This window comes from Pinus tabuliformis, chromosome 8, assembly GCF_031772625.1.
Source record: "Pinus tabuliformis cultivar Carrire ecotype Pingquan chromosome 8, CPIR1, whole genome shotgun sequence".
Lineage (NCBI taxonomy): Eukaryota > Viridiplantae > Streptophyta > Pinopsida > Pinales > Pinaceae > Pinus > Pinus tabuliformis.
The window spans coordinates 686,880,716-686,896,123 of record NC_142294.1 but is presented as its reverse complement, the minus strand read 5'-3'; the positions used below and the strand labels follow the sequence as shown (position 1 = coordinate 686,896,123).

Here is a 15,408-nt window from a genome sequence, read left to right as displayed (position 1 = left end):
ACTTCTCCACTCGTGCATTACTTCTTCTGCTGTGAACCTCCAATTGCGCGATCATTGATCATATTATTGGCGATATCGCCAATTGCTCGTTGGAGTTTCTATTTTTGTGGTCATCGTCCTTTGCTACCTCTGAAATGCGATTGTGACTTTCAATCGTGGTTGTTGATCTTTGAAGATCCAACGGTTGCTGAGCATCAACCCTTTACTTCTCGCTCGCCTCTCTTACTTAGGTTTTTCCACATTTTCATTAGTTTCTGCGGCTCTTTTGGGTTCTTCAAAGGTTCTTCCTCCTTCGCTATTTCACTGCGACTCTTCCTTCTGAGCTTCTCTTTGCATGCACCTCTACTTCAAAGCAACTCTTGATCTCTTAAGAGGATCAATACGATTCCTCTGAATCGCTCTTCTTCTCTGTGTAATTCTTCAAAACGTTGTTGTCTGTTTCTGCTACTCAACTCCCTCAAAGCTTGCCTTTATGCAAAGTCTCACTTCGCTACTTCTTCAGAGCTTCACTCTATTCCTTCAGCAGGATTCAACAATCCCTTATGATTCCTTTGACTCATCATGTTCCTCTGTGTCCTTCAGAATTCTTCTTGCAAACTATCACAGAGCCTACAAATTCATAGTAAATCATTCACGAAATACTCTTCCATACTCTGACATAGTCAGGAACAAACATCTGCATATATTAATATAAAATCAAAGTTTACATTTGAGACTTCTCGATCTCGCACAAGCCTATTTTCCAATGTCAGTGGCCTCCTCTTTTGCCCGTAGGCTTACATATGCTTATATGGAAACTTTAGATTTGATTACTATGAAGGACCTAATCAATCCTCTAGGACCTAATCAATCCTCTAACAAAAGCCCTAAAGCTCTCTACATGCATACATATGTGGTAGACTTTATCCACTCCATATTTTCCTCTGTTTTAAAACAGAAAAGTTCCCTTGTTAGCTCAATGGTCCATTTCTACTCTAATTAATTCCTAAAAGCTCTCTCTTGTTCCTTGAATCATGGAACTGTCTAGGAGTTGGATTTGACTTCTAACTCTTTTTCATTTATTCACCACTCATGTTCTCATTTATTTGTTTTGAGAGAATTTACATATTCTCCTATTATCTAATTAAATCACACTTAAAGGCCTAAATATTGCATTAACTTTATGCTTAGGAAAACTATTTTCTAAAATGCATGACCCCCTATGTCTACTATTTACAATGATTTTCCTTGGGCTGAATGCTCCTGCATCAGGACCCTCAAGTTGTGACAGGTGAATCTAGCCACAATGCAGGTGAAGCTTTTATGAACAGGGTATTGGAACGAATGGAGGAATGGGGTTCTGAATGGACTTCGATGAAGGCTGAGAACATGCAGGTTCATGAAGGCTATGCGAAGATGAAAGAAGAACTTGAAGAACTCAAGGATCGATACGAGTATATGGAATGGAAGTATACACAAACAGAAGAAGAGGTCAAGAAGATTGGTGAAGCAAGAGATCAAGGTTTGGCTAAAATCTTGGAATTGCAGCAAGCTCTTGACGAAGCTTGAGATGAGATCGCGGTTTTGAAGAAGGCTATGAGGCACAACTCAGGTGGAGAAGTGACTCATGTCAAAATCAAAGAGCCATATTCTTATGATGGTACAAGGAGTACGAAGACTCTTGGAAAATTTCTATGGGACATGGATCAGTACTTGGAGCGCTTGGGATTATCCGATGAGGAAACCAAATTGAAAGTAGCTACTCAATTCTTGATGAAAGATGTTAAGATGTGGTGGTGAAGAAGGATTGACCAAATTGGCAATGGTAATGCTGGGGACATAACTTTGTGGGATGACATGAAGAAGGCTTTGCAAACCCACTTCATTCCATAGGATGAAACATGGGATGCAAGGATGAAGATAAAGTATATGAAGCAAGTGGGAAGTCAGCAGGCATATCAGCGAGAGTTTGCAAGTGCAGTTTTGGAACTTCTAGACATGGTGGAAAGGGAGAAGGTGTTCAACTTCATCATAGGTCTGAAACCTTGGGCGCGGAATGAAGTGAAGAGACAAAAGATTAAGACACTTGAGGAGGCTTTTGTTGTTGTTGATCATTTGGTAGAAGACTTTGATGAAGGTTTTGATGAGAAGAAGAAGAAGTATGACAAACCGAAAGAGAAGACTACGAAAGAGGAGACTTCGAGATCGAATGACAAGTCAAAGATGAAGAAACCCTTGAAGTGTTAAATATGTGAGGAACCACATACGATGAAGAATTGTCCTTGTAGATCAAAGGTGGCTGCCATGACACAGTCCAATGTGAAGAAAGAAGAAATTTATGTAGGGGTCATGTAGATATTGGGAGCTGCAGTGGCCATGGAAGCCATCTCAAGGAGAGATCCTGAGAGGAACAAGTTGGATTATGTTAAAATGAAAGTTTGGAGTGTGGATGTGCTTACTATGGTGGATAGTGGAGCAGCTCACAAATTTATGAGTGAGGATATTGCAAGAAGGATTGGGCTGAAGATTGTACCAGTGCAGGCACAAATGAAGACAGTGAATTCTCCTGCAGATTCTGTGATTGGTGTAGCTGAAAAGGTGGAAGTGACACTTTGTGAATGGATAGGGAAAGTCGATTTCACTGTGGTGCAGATAGATGATGATGAAGCTGTACTTGGTATAGAATTCATGAAGGAATTTGATGCGATGACTGTTCCCCATATGAGGAAACTATACATTTACGATGGACGAGAGGATGTACCCATTGGTGTACTGACTATGGGAGTAACTAAGGCCGAGCGTAAGATGACAGTGATGAGTATGGAGGATGGAAAGAAAGATGAAGAGATCTATAAGCGTTTGTCTGTTGCAGAGACAAAACTTATGGAGCAGTCACAGGTTATCAAGGCATTGTCAGATAGCATCTTGGATCTATCTAGGAGGCTGGAGGCAGTGGAGGATGACAATGACGAAGAGTATGTGAGGCCGAATGTCCAGGTGGAAGATCAGGAGGCATACTTGCAAAGAATGGAAGTGGAGGATCCAGATAGGTGGATTGAGTTGATATGTGAGGGAGAGCCTTCAGGCTCTGCTCCCTCCTCATCATCTTAGACTATCAGGGAGCATGAGGCTCATTGTTAGCTGCTCATGGAAGTGAGTCTCCAAACACTTTGAGCAGGCATCTAGGGGTGAGATGACACAGGTTGATAGATAGCATGCAGTGGACAGTCATGATGATGTGGGGCATGAGTTCTTGTGGAGGCGATGCATGGTTGGATTAGCTACCCAACTAATCATTGACATGAGGGGTACCAGCACATGATTCCTTGCAGCATAGTGGCATATCTATGGCATGAAGCAGGTTAAGTAGTGGACATCTGGACTACCCATATACACAGTTGTGTGGATGATATCTTGGCGACAGGTGGTTGCTGGGATGGAAAATTGTCGAGGATGACAATGACTTCAGGTGGAGGAGAATGTAAGGACCATGAGCTACAGGCTAACGCGCGCAGAGGCGACGAGTTGAAGAGCTATGGCACGGTGGGTGATGAGCCCCAGAAATGGGTAATTATATGGGCTCATTTTGCCTCTTAATTCGACTTAATCCACCATTCTCATTAGTTAATTGCATGTTTTTGAATAAATTTATGCTAATAGAGTGAATTGGGTTAGTCATTTTGCCATGTAGTCTAATGTGTACTTTATGCAGATTTTTTGGTCAATTTTGGACAAAGTCAATGGATTTATGAGAAAATGGTAGCAAATACTCGAGCAAAACAGGGAAGAGGATTTGTAGGGGGGTGTCTCCTTTATTTATGACCCCTTTCCTCGAATCTTCCATTAGCAACTCGGAGCACAAAGGTCCCCATTGATGCCTCCAAGGGGCAGCCGAGCAAGTAAAGAAGGATTGTTGTTTATCTCCAGTTCTGGAAAGCCGAGATCCTTGATTTTAGGAGGACTGTTGGAGGACTCCATTTGTATAAATAAGGGGGCTTAGAGCCTCAGTAGGTTAGCCAGTTATTAGTAGAATTTTCGCACTTTTGTGCAGCTTTTTCTCAACTCATTTCAAGCTTACTTTTGTAAACAAGTTCATGTAATGTGACTATTATTTTTTATAATGAAGATGAAATAGTTTTTGAGCCAGCACTGATCTCTTTCGGAGGGTCGAAGATCTTGGGTTAGGGCCCAACCCAAGCTGCCCAACACCTCTTTCTTTGTACTTATATGTTTTTGCTTCAGTTTATGAGTTAATTTCTATTACATATATTCATTTTGCTTTGTTAGATTAGGTTGCTTTTGATGGTTTGCACAGTTGTTTTTGTTTCAGTTGCTCAAGTGGGTTAATGCAGTGATAGACTAAGATTCAAAAATGCCAACAGCAGGCCCTGATCTCCTTTCTTCCTTCCTGGGACTATGATTTGAGGTGAAGGCACTACTGCTGCCACCAAAAACACAGTTTTTCTCTCCCATGCAATTTCTAGTGCGATGACTTGATTCGAAAAGATTGATATATTGATTTAGATTCAGTTTCCTAGATCATTTCCTATTCTTTTACCATAGATCTCTCTGCATGATTTTCTGTTCAAAGGTTACTATTCGGCATTTTCTGTTTGTAGGTCAGAAATTAGGTCAAGCTAGAGAAATTTTTGTTTTCATGGTATAGTCAGTCCTTTCTTTGATCAGTTTTTATAAGTAGATGTGAAGATCTCTTGTAGGACACCTCAACTCACCATACATCCATAAAGTATCCCACACCAACTCACTTCTCACATATTTCCCAAATCATTCACAACATTTCACCAATCTGCCCTAATTTCTACATTTTTCTTCATAAGTTGCCCTCTTGCCATTTGAACAAATCCAACCATCATGTTTTTTCTTGATCTTCCTTGATAAGCTCCAGACACCTCAATACCTTCATCTAGCCTTCAATTACCCTTTCCTATCATTTTTCCACCTTCAAAACTCCAAAAATAGCTCTCGGCCTCCTCTTGTAGATTCTCTTGTAGATCCGCTGCAACGTCCTATAGAATCCCCTATAAGTGGTTTTTCGAAATCCGATTGCAATGGGAGTCTCCAAAAGGGTACTAGGGCCTTATTAGGACTTCTCCACACCTTCCTCCACCTCTGCAAAATCCAACTCCATCTTCCTTCGCCACCAAACCTCTGCACAATCACAACTACATAAATCACAAGCATAATAATTTCACATAAAAACACTCAAAAGCACAAAAAGATGTTTCCTTCTCATTTCTTTTTAGAAGTAGCTTGAATAAATGTAATTTACCTTTTTCAGTAGTCAATGGCACTCCTAACATCAGTTTCTATCTCTTTTTCTACAAAAGTAGGGTTAGTTGGATAAATGAGGGTTTTCTAGGGTTTGCGTTACATTTCAGTTTTCCTTCTCTTTCTGCAAATAGAATAGCCTCTGTAGAGTTAGCTTTATTTCATCTATGTTAAAGGATTCTTTTGAGAATTCATAGAAGTTGGCTAAAGCTCCTAGTGATCTTGCGCCAACTGACCAAGGGACAGCCTGTAGTAAGAGCTAGTACTTGTGCATATAGCACCGTCGCTTCCAAGTTTTTTACGAACTACCGAGTTGATAAAAGTAAAGTAGGAATCCCCAGGAGTTGTAGCATTATTGCTACAATACTAGTGCTCACCACATTTTGGCATCGTTGCCGGGGAAGCGTCAGAGTATTTTGTGATTACTGCTTTCTTCTATTTTCTACTGCAACATTCTACTATGTAGTTTATTTCAACAAAAGTAGAGTAGTTGTTTCATTTCAATTCTGCAATTTCAATTCTGCAAAAGTAGATTAGGCATTTCCTACTTTCATTTCAATTTTTCAATTTCCATTTTAGCAAAGTAGATTAGGCATTTCCTACTTTCATTTCAATTTTGCAATTTCCATTTTAGCAAAAGTAGATTAGTCATTTCCTCACTTTCATTCCAATTCAGCAATTTCCATTCCAGCAAAGTAGATTAGTCATTTCCTTGCTTTCATTTCAATTCTACAATTTCATTTTAGTTAGTTGCAATTTGTTTGTTCAATCAATTTCAGTTTTGCAGATACAAGAAGAAAAAAACAAAAATCACCCAAAAAGAGATTTCATTTCATGCCTCGTAGGAACAGAGATAATTTAGGAAAATTCCTACCCAACACCCCCACCACATCACAAAGTCACCCTTCTCTCTTCTTCAGTGGCAGTGATCCAAAATAACCTATAGGTGAACCACCAGAGATATACGAAGATCCTATAATAGAAGATGAGCAAGAAACCATCCCTCTTGATACCATGGTTGAAAACAGAAATGTTAGAGGGAATGGGGAAAGAGTAGAGGGTACCTTTCCCATCCGAGAAACCAATGGGGACACTAAAATGAAGAACATAAGCCCTTCAGCCTTACCTCACTTCCATGGGTTGACTACCGAAGATCCTGATACCTTCTTGTTTGAATTTGCTGTTATCTATCAGACCTATGACTATGCAGAAGATGAGCAGAAGTTAAAACTGTTTCCTTCTACCCTCAAGGATGCAGCATTGCACTGGTTCATGGGGTTACCTGGCAACAACATCACAACTTGGGCTCAAATGCAGCAAGCCTTTAATAACAAATATCGGGACTACTATAGGTCAAAGGATACTAAGGAGGAAATCTTTTGAATGACCATGGGAAGTGATGAATCCTTGGAAGATTATGAAGAGAGGTTTTAGCTCAGTTATAAAAAGGCTAGGTGCACACTTGACCCCGAATCTCTGAAGTCAGTCTTGCTCAGAGGCATCTCGGAAGACCTTCTAGATACCCTCCATTTGCTGGCTTGGGGGGACATCTACCAACTACCTTATGAAGACATAAATATTGTGTTTAGAAACCATTCTAAGGTAGCCAGAAAGAGAGGTAGGGGAATTCAACCCTTAGCCAGTACATTCTCATCCAGTTCATCCCTTAGAGGTGAATTTGGAAATCTGCTGGAAGATTTCAAGAGCAAGATGATGTAGACTCTTTCCATGTAAATGGATACCTTGCATATCAAAAGGAAATAAGAAGAAGCAGAAAGGGCCTTAGCCATTTTTTGTCCTAACTACACCAGAAGGCATCCCACGAATGAATGTCCATTAAAATCTATAGAAGTGTGTTCAGTATGTGAAGAAGACCATTCTACGAATCAATGCCCTTCCTTGCCCGGACTTAAAGCTGCATACCAGGGGGCTGAAGGAGCCACTGAACCATTCTATTTCATGAACCAAAGGAGGCCACATGGGCCCAGACCTTACCAACAGGGAATGCAAGGGACATCCCAGATATATTACAACCCCAATCAAGCCACTTCCATGCCTTCTTTGGGTCCCCCTACTCATCCTTCCTCGTCCACACCCCCTCCTTGGTCATATCCATCTCAATACCATGCTCAACCAACTGCTCATTCATTTCACTCTTATTCTTAGCCACAACCTCAGTGGAATGCACCTCATCAGGGGTGGAGGCCCCAGTACAATTCTCCTCCCAATATTTTTCCTCCACCACCTGCTCAACCACAACCATTGCCTCCTACTCCACCAAGGCAACCCCAAATACTTGCTCAACTGAACCCGAACCCGAATAACAGACAGGCCCAACAAGTATATAGTAGGGAAACATCATGCCTGACTTATGTTGTGGAGATTCAAGAGATTAACCTACGATATAGGAAGGTTCTCCTAGATAACCAACCTCCTCCTAAGGAGTATGAGGAAGAAAAAGAGGAAAGTGAACCAAGAGCCACTCCACCCTTTCCTAAGAGATTATTTGGAACAACATAACCTACCCCAGAAGAAACTAAACTTCTGGGAGAATTGAAACAATTATATGTAAAGATACCACTTCTCCAAGCCATAAAGGATGTGCCTATATACAATAAGATGATCAAGGAAAAGTGCTTCAGGCACCCAGGTAGGCACAGGAGAGATGCTCCAACTATCAATGTCATAGGACAACTGTCTAACCTAATGTTGAGGTAGGTAATCTGTCTGAAATATCTAGACCCTGGAAGTCCTGTAGTCAATGTCCACATCAATGGCACCATAATCCCCAATACCCTGATTGATTTAGGGGTTACCATTCATGTGATGACCAAGGACACTATGCTCAAGCTCAACCTTCAGGGCTCCCTAAGAAAGACCACAACAGTACTACAGTTAGTAGACCGCTCCACCATGACCCCTAAAGGGATTGTGGAAGATGTAATGGTATCCATTAATTATTTGGAGTACCCTGCTGATTTCCTGGTTCTCTAACCAAAGGCAAAGCTCACTGAGTATCCTCTCATCCTGGGAAGACCCTGGTTAGCTATTGCAGATGCCTACATTAGTTTTTGAGATGGGAACATGAAAATCAAGAATGTGCATATGTCCAAGCATCTAGTCCTATATCCTCTTGCCCAACCTTTGTTAGAACATGATTGATCCAAGTGGATGTTGGTGGCCACCCACCTATCCCATTTGGACCCCCACAACTGTCTCTTTCAGCTTTTTCAGTTTCCTAAATTGTAGCACAGTTTACTATTTTTAGCAGTTTTTCGGGTCCTGAACTTCCGGAGCCATTTTGAGGCCCTAAACGACGTTTTTTTTGGGAATCTGGGGCAACATTGGTCCATGGACCAATGTTGCCTCCCAAAGTGGTAGTACTCGGATAGATCTTTCTAACGAGCTATCGTACGCGTCAAACAGAGATCGTATGCCAAAGTTACGACCCCGGGAAATTGATGTACCAATTTACCCAAACGGGGCCCACAATTTGGCGTTTCATCTTCTAATGTTAGGTTTCGGGATGTGAAGGGTTTTCCATTGTTTCTCAACAATAAATAGGCCTTCGAGCCTCATTGTAACATAGTTCTGAACAGTTCAGAGGCATGTAGCCACCACATCTCTTCTCAGAGATAAGCTACCATCGCCCTAGCTGGTTTATTTCCATTTCTGGTTGTAAGCATATTTCAGTATTTTCCATTAATGAAATGAAGCATTATTTCCGCTGCATATCTGTGTTTATGGTTATTGCATCTCTGTTTTTATGGTTATCTCTGTAATCTATTGCGTTCCTGTTTAAATCCGGATCAGTGGTATCAGAGCGGTCTGCTTTTTCTCTGTTTTTCTTTGCATGTCCCCAACGAGGTCGGGATATAAGGAGTTAGGGCTTGAACTGGTCGAACCTTTGCAAGACCAGCCTCACAAATCCCAATGGCCTCCCATGGCGGATGAGAAGAAAGACGAGGGAGCAGGAGATCCTATCAAAATCTTGCTCGAAGAAGCGCTCGAGCGGCAAAGGAACGCGATGATGGATAGCTTTGCGCAAATCCTTCAGCGGCTACCCAAAGGCGACGCATCGGCTTCCAACAGCGACTCTGGAAATGCCACACCCTTCAAGGTACAAGTTAATTTTGAAATCCCCATCTTCAAGGGTCAAATAGACGCAGATGCTGTAGATGAATGGTTAAATCTGCTAGATGGGTATTTTTTTGTTCATGAATTTTCAAATCGGGAAAAGATTGTTTTCGCTCTTCTCAAAGCAGCCCCCCACATCAAGGACTGGTGGGAAACCTACTGCGAGAAGAAGGATGAAAGTACAGGCTCACTATTTTCAGCCGCATCCACTTGGAATGACTTCCGGGATGCCATCAAGGAGCAGTACTACCCTGTCGGAAGCTATGAGGACAAATACATCAAATGGACCACACTGCGGCAGGGACGAGACCAAGATGTGCCGGAGTTCACAAACATTTTTCATACCCTTCGCACACAGTTGGGTATCAAAGATTCTGAGCTGCATCTGGTACTCAAATACCGCGGCTGCCTACATAGATACATCTAAGAAGAGATGGGGTTCTTGAACATTTCCTCACTCGGCACAGCATACCGATACGCTGTCAAAATCGAGCAAAAGTTCAAACAAAAGAAGCGAGACTTTGGATCTGCAAATCCGAAGCCCAAAGGACAAAGCCAAGGCGGGGTGACCCAAGACAACCCGTCAAAGACGCAAGAAAAGAACAACACCACGAAGCCGAAGAAGGACACAGGAAAGTGGTGTGAGTTCCACAAGAGTCCCACTCATAACACAAGTGAGTGTCGGACCAAGCAGTCACTGGTGGCTGAGTTGAAGGCTTCTGAATCATATGCATGTTCTGACCCTGAGCCAGAACCTGACAAGGGGAATGGCAAAGGGAAGTAGATCATTGATGCGGATCCCAGCGCCACTGTTGCCACCGCCAAGATCCAGAAAGATGAGCCCGAAAATCCAGAGGAAGGGGAGTGCCTTTTCCACTCACAGATGTGGGTGAAGGGTTCACCACTACAATTCATTGTCGACAGTGGCAGCCAAAAGAACCTCGTTTCAGCAGAGGTCGTGAAGCAGTTGGGCCTACTGACTACACCACACCCACAGCCATACAATATCGGGTGGCTTCATGAAGGACGGGATCTCAAAGTTCGTCAACAGTGCCGCCTTCCCTACAGCATCAAGCCCTTCACAGACGAGGTATTGTGTGATGTTACACCTCTGGATGTTTGTGATGTATTATTAGGCCAACCATACTTGTGGAGGCGACATGCTGTGTATGAGTCAAGGCCTCGTGCTGTCATTATTTCTTTAAATAATTCATTATATAGGATACCGAGGTAGCCCCACCTACTGCCACATCTTTGATCACTGCTAAGAAAGTCAGCAAGCTCATATCACAGACCAGGAAATTCATATGTCTGGTTCACTCCCAAAATAAGGGGAAGATCGTTGCTACATCCATGACCCCTGCAAAGGGTTCCTCCATGCAGCAGCAGCAGCAAAGGGATACGGTCATGAAAAAACACAGGAACAACTTCTCCTCCCCCACATGGGTACCACACAAGTTTCAGGTGGGCAACAAAGTATGGTTGCATCGACAGAAAGAACGCCTTACCAGAACCCATCAAAAGCTCAGACCACTCCAACATGGTCCTTACAACAGTGCCAAGGCTATGGGGAACAATGCTTTGGAGCACATCATTCCTCCATTCCTTCGCCTACACCAAATGTTCAATGTGGACCATCGTCGACCATGCTTCCCACCATCACTGGACACATCAGAGATTGCAGGGCAAGTTCAGCAGATGGAGGAACTCAACGCAATGGGGACCATTGCTTCCTAAGGGGGGAGGAATGATCCAGGTGGATGTTGGTGGCCACCCACCTATCCCATTTGGACCCCCACAACTGTCTCTTTCAGCTTTTTCAGTTTCCTAAATTGTAGCACAGTTTACTATTTTTAGCATTTTTTCGGGTCCTGAACTTCCGGAGCCATTTTGAGGCCCTAAACGACGTTTTTTTTGGAATCTGGGGCAACATGGGTCCATGGATCGATGTTGCCTCCCAAAGTGGTAGTACTCGGATAGATCTTTCTAACGAGCTATCGTACGCGTCAAACAGAGATCGTATGCCAAAGTTACGACCCCGGGAAATTGATGTACCAATTTACCCAAACGGGGCCCACAATTTGGTGTTTCATCTTCTAGGGTTAGGTTTCGGGATGTGAAGGGTTTTCCATTGTTTCTCAACAATAAATAGGCCTTCAAGCCTCATTGTAACACAGTTCGGAACAGTTCAGAGGCATGTAGCCACCACATCTCTTCTCAGAGATAAGCTACCATCGCCCTAGCTGGTTTATTTCCATTTCTGGTTGTAAGCATATTTCAGTATTTTCCATTAATGAAATGAAGCATTATTTCCGCTGCATCTCTGTGTTTATGGTTATTGCATCTCTGTTTTTATGGTTATCTCTGTAATCTATTGCGTTCCTGTTTAAATCCGGATCAATGATTTACCTCTTTGATTGGAGGAGGAAAATGAGGATGAAGTCTATTCCGCACCATTGTGTGCAGTGGAAGCTACCATGTGGGGGGGGGGGGGGGGGGGGGCACAAACAGAGGAGGATCTTATTGAAAACTTGATTCAAAATCCACCCCCCAGTGTGTTGCCATTGGAAAAGTTGGTGGAAGAAACCTAAGCCAATCCTTTAGTTGACCTCTGTGTGGCTGACCCGTCCTCTCTTCGAGTTAAGAATATGGAATTTAGCCTAGGAAGAACCTTGAAAATCAACTCATCCCTATCCACCTCTCAGGAGAAAGAACTGTGTAGCTTGTTAAGAAACCACTTGGATGCTTTTGCTTGGAGCTAGAAGGAGATGAAGGGAGTGCACCCTTCAATCTATACTCATCACATTTACATTAAGGAAGATTGCAAACTAGTCAGGCAGCCTCAAAGGAGGATGAATCCAGCCCTTAAGGACATTGTCAAAGAAGAACTGCAAAAGTTACTAGATGCAGGATTCTTCTACCCTATCTCTGACAGCGAATGGGTCTCTCCTTTGGTGCTAGTGCCAAAGAAAAAGGGGAAGTAGAGAATCTGTGTTGATTATTGGGAACTAAACAAGACCACCAAGAAGGACCATTTTCCTTTGCCTTTCATAGATCAAGTGTTAGATGGCTTGGCAGGGAAGAAGTTTTTCTCCTTCCTAGATGGGTTTAGCAAGTACAACTAGATCTAAATCAGCCTGGAAGACAAAGATAAGACCACTTTCACTTGCCCTTGGGGTACCTTTGCATATCATGTCCTTCCTTTTAGATTGTACAATGCTCCTGCCACTTTCTAGAGAGCAGTATTGTGTATATTTGCTAAACTGGCTCATGATGCAGTGGAAATCTATATGGATGACTTTACCCCTTATGGTTCTAACTTTCAGGAAGCTTTGTCTAACCTGGGAAAAGTTTTGGACAAGTGTATTGAAATGAACCTGTCCTTCAGTCTTGAAAAATGTGAAATCCTGATGATTGAAGGGACCGTGCTAGGTCATGCAATCTCTTAGCAAGGATTACAAGTGGACCCAAACAAAATTGCCATCATCCAAATGGTCCCACCTCCTCAAAAGGTAAGAGATGTTCGAAGTTTCCTAGGTTTATTAGGGTATTATAAAAGATTCATCAAGAATTTCAGTAAGATAGCCTCTCCATTGTTTGGTCTTTTGGAAAAAGATGCTGAGTTCATATGGTCTAACAACTGTCAAGAGGCTCTAGATACCTTGAAAAGTAAACTGGTGACTGCCCCAATTTTGAGAGGTCCAAACTGGGCCCTACCTTTCCACATTCATATATATGCCTTGAACAAACAGATAGGAGTAGCCTTAGGGAAGGTTGATGAGAAGCTACCTTATGCCATATATTTTGTAACTAAAAACTTCTCAAAGGTAGAGTTAAACTACACTGTAACCGAAAAGGAGCTCTTGGCTATAGTCCATTCCCTAAATAAGTTCAGACACTACATCACCGAATATCAAACATTTTTACATACTGATCATGCTGCAATTAGGTATTTAATGAACAGACGAGATGTAAATGCTCGCATTATTATATGGTTTCTTTTATTGCAGCAATTTGATTTAACCATTGTTGATAAGCCAGGTAAGGAAAATGTTGTTGTTGATTTTTTGTCTAGAATAGATCTGCCTGCAGGTGAAGAAGGAATGGTGGATGATCAAATGCTAGATGAACACCTATTTTCTATCTCAGTACTCTCTCCATGGTCTGCTGATATAGCAAATTACTTGGTTTCCACATAGTTCCCACCACACCTGTCCTGAAAAGAAAAGAGCAAGATCGTTTGGAAAAGTGCCCCTTTCACCTGGATTGGGGGAAATCTCTTCAAACTTGGCCCAGATCAGGTTTTGAGGAGATGTGTCAGGGAGGAGGAAGTTTTTGACATTCTCCTAACCTGTCATGATGGACCCTATCGGGGCCATTTTGCAGCAAAGAGGATTGCCTTCAAAATCCTGCAAGTAGGTTACTATTGGCTCACTCTTCATCAAGATGTAAGGAGATATATCAGCCAATGTGAAAGATGTTAAAGGATGGGGAAACCTACTCCAAGGGATGAGATTCCCCTGCAACCTCAAGTGACTTTTGGGCCATTTGGGAAGTGGGGCATGGACTTTGTGGGTCTTGTCAACCCTCCTTCAAAGCAGAAATCTTACATCATCGTGTGCATTGATTAACTAAAAAAATGGGCAGAAACAAAGATGGTCAAGGCAGCAACAGAAGAAAAGGTAGATGATCTTTTGAGAGAGAATATATTCTACAAGTTTGGATATCCAAGAGAATTAGTCATAGATCAAGGGAGTCAGTTTACCTCTAGTCTGATTGAAGACCTGCTCACACATCGCAAAATTAAGCACAAAACTTCCATCCCTTACCATCCTCAAGCAAATGGACAGGTGGAAGTCACTAACAGAGCTTTGGAAGGGATTTTGACCAAGGTAGTGAGCAGCAGTAGAAAAGATTGGGCAGATCGATTGGTTGAGGTCACCTAGGCCTATAACACCACCTGGAAGACCACCATAAGGTTCACACCCTATGAGCTGGTCTATGGGAAGAAGGCTTTGTTGTGAATAGAATTTGAATATAACACATTAAGGATGGCGACTCAGCTGGACCTAGATCTCAGCCATGCACAAAAGGAAAGTTTATTTCAGCTAAATGGATTAGATGAATAGAGATTGCAGGCCCTTCTCCACTCAGAGGTAGTCCAGCTTCAAAGGAAAATATGGCGTGAAAGACACCTCAAAGAGAAACAATTCCAGGAAGGAGATTGGGTGTTGTTGTATGATTCAAGGTATAAATATTTCAAGGGCAAAATGAGGACAAGATGGTTGGGACCGTACACAGTAGAAAGGTGCAATGACAATGGTTCAGTTTTGATTAGGACCATTGATGAAGAAGCCATCCTCATGCTTGTCAATGGGTATAGGTTGAAAATCTATAGGAAGCCCCTCTCCAAGCAAGAATTCATTGAGAATCTGAGCAAAACAGTGTTGGCAGTGGAGTAAGTCTCTGCCTCCACTCCACCCACACCCTAAAAAAAAAAAAAAAAACAATAAAACAATAAAAGAAGAAAGGTAAAAAGGAGAATAAAAAATCCCTAGGTGAAAACCTCCCCTTGGAGGTGCCCAGGGTAGGCAATGAGGGTGAAAAACTCCTAGAGGTGCCCCAATTGTATCATAAAAAAAAAAAAAAAAAAACAGAAACAGAAAAATTAACTTTTTTTTAATACATTGCAGGCTGCAGGAGGGCCATAGAAGAAAAAGGGACATGGCCGAGTCAAATACACCTTTGATAGACCATTTTTCCATCGTTATTGTCTTTTTCTAGTCCCTGGTCTCACCTGTTCTGGAAATTATGCATCCTATGGGAGGCTCTGTGCATTCTACTGGAGGCTCTTGTAGAAACCACAGAAAGCTCGCAATCAAATCAAGAAAAGGATCAAAGGGCTGGAAACTTGTCCAAAAGACCTGTGGACCCCCCTGCCACCATTCATCCTCCTAACTCTCCATTCCATACCTGCACCACTGCATTTCCACTCGCTTCTTT

At 42.3% G+C, this 15,408-nt stretch overlaps 1 pseudogene; it reads left to right on the top strand.

Annotated features, from left to right (window-relative positions):
- The first annotated feature begins 3,438 nt into the window (after positions 1-3,438).
- Positions 3,439-15,408, top strand: part of LOC149237449 (uncharacterized) — a 56,061-nt pseudogene continuing 44,091 nt past the window's right edge.